This window comes from Priapulus caudatus, unplaced genomic scaffold (genome assembly GCF_000485595.1).
Source record: "Priapulus caudatus unplaced genomic scaffold, Priapulus_caudatus-5.0.1 Scaffold145, whole genome shotgun sequence".
NCBI classification, from domain to species: Eukaryota; Metazoa; Priapulida; class Priapulimorpha; order Priapulimorphida; family Priapulidae; genus Priapulus; species Priapulus caudatus.
Window position 1 is genome coordinate 52,890 of NW_014577206.1, and position 2,067 is coordinate 54,956.

At 41.9% G+C, this 2,067-nt stretch overlaps 1 protein-coding gene across 1 annotated transcript in view; it reads left to right on the forward strand.

Moving 5' to 3' along the window:
• The first annotated feature begins 1,584 nt into the window (after positions 1-1,584).
• The window catches only part of LOC106806157, a 30,093-nt gene continuing 29,610 nt past the window's right edge, over positions 1,585-2,067 (forward strand). Inside the window, exon 1 of the mRNA XM_014808018.1 lies at positions 1,585-1,758. The gene's annotated coding sequence lies outside the window, so the exon portion shown is untranslated. The remainder of the gene's footprint in view (positions 1,759-2,067) is intronic.

The following is a 2,067-nucleotide window of genomic DNA, read 5'->3' on the forward strand; positions in this document are numbered from 1 at the left end:
TCTCTCTCTTTCGATTTCTCTTTCTCCCTTTCTCCCTCTCCCCCATCTCTCTCTCATTATTTTGCTTGATTGCTCGCTCTCTCTCTCTCTCTCTCTCTCTCTATCACTCTCTTTTCTCTTTCTCTCTCTCTCTCTCTCTCTATCGCTCTCTCTTTCTCTCATTATTTTGCTTGCTCCCTCTCTCTCTCTCTCTCTCTCTCTCTCTCTCTCTCTCTCTTTCTCTCTTTTCTCTCTCTCTTCTCTCTCTCTCTCTCTCTCCATCTCCCATTCTCACTTTTCTTTTTGCGCGCTCTCTCTCTCTCTTTCTATTTCTCTTCTCCCTTCGCTCCCTTTCACCCTCTCTCTCCCTCTCTCTATCATTATTTTGCTTGCTCTCTCGCTCTCTCTCTCGCGTTTTTTCTCTAGCTCGCTCGCTCTCTCCTATTCTGACTCTCTCGCGCGCGCTTTCTCTGTTTCTATTTTTCTTTCTCTCTCCCCTCTCTCCCCCCTCATTTCAAAACTTCGGCGCCTTATAATTAATAAAGGGATTAAAGTGATCATTTCAAACCGCTTGTGTGTGTGTGAACTCTATATTAAAAGCATACGGGGCTGACTGACGGATACCGGGCATTTGCGTATACATGTCTCTCGTAATTTTGATAATTAAAGTGGGAATTTCGGATATATATATATATATATTTCACGTCAATCTACCTGTGGGTATGTGCACTCTATATTGAAAGTATAAAATAAACAAGACACCATTTTATTAATTTGATAACGGTTAAATATACTACATGGAATGGGCATGTGGTTAGGAAGAGAGATGAGGAGCAAACGAAGAGAGCATGGCAGGAGCCGGTGAGAGGAAGAAGGACGAGAGGACAACAGAGAATTGGATGGAGGGATGGAGTGGAGGCGGAGATGAGAAGGTTGGGAGTAACGGATAACGCTATACGGCCGATCGAGGAAGGTGGAGAAGAATCATCAACAGCTAGGGAGGTCAGCCCCTAGCTGACGTTTCAGCGTAGACCATCCGCGAGAGACTACGACAAAGAATTAGAAGAAGAAGAAGAAGAAGAAGAAAAAGAAAAAAAGAAGAAGAAGAAGAAATACTACAAATTATAGTTCTAACATCAGTTCTTTCATCTTAAGCTACTGGTGCCAGTGGTGGGTATCTGCTCTCCATTTAAAAAAAATTATTTTAACAAAATTGTGTTTCGATCTCTTGGCAGATACTAGGCATGCGCACACAAAGGTATAACCTGCTGTATAGGGAAACGCGATATGACTGCATGGGTGCCTGATTGAAGTGAGCAAAGAAATAGATATATACCCGGCCATTACTATGGTATACATACATACATACATACATACATACATACATACATACATACATACATACATACATGGTTTCATAGGTGTATAATCTTTGAAAGCATAGATTATTAACGTGAAATTAGTTAGTTATATTCCCAGTAGATGGCAGCAACTGGTGTGGTTGACATGGCGTCACGCCGTCAGCTTTTAGTCTGGGGCTCGGTGCCTCGCTGTATAAGCAATTCTATATATATTGTTCTCAGGGTGCTCGGTGTCTGAAGCGAGCTGCGGCTTACGGGATAGGTCTAGCAGGAATGTTGTGCGGAGTGGTGCTCCTAGGAACGTGTTGATGGTTTCCCTTTTGTGTTCTTATGTATTTTAGTAAGAGAGAAAGACATTCGTTTCACTCGTGCCTGTGTCTGTGATTTACAGCCTACATATCAACATTACGTAAATAATGTAAGTTTACCATGCATTTCTTTCATGCATGATGTAGGATGCACGATAGTAATGGTCAGAGTAGCGTTTACAATTACACACCCATGTCGTCGTGAGTTTGGTTAATGACTAATGTGGGTGTAGGACCTACAGTATTAAAAATTTACAGAGGTCTTCTTGAGGGTGTTGTCAACTATCTGCACATATTATCTTTGCAATATCTGTACATTATCTGCACATTATACATTATCTGCACATTATAGAGGGCAATTATCTGCACATACATACTTTGACCTGCGTAGGCCTACTTTGAACGGCGTGGGGTCGTTG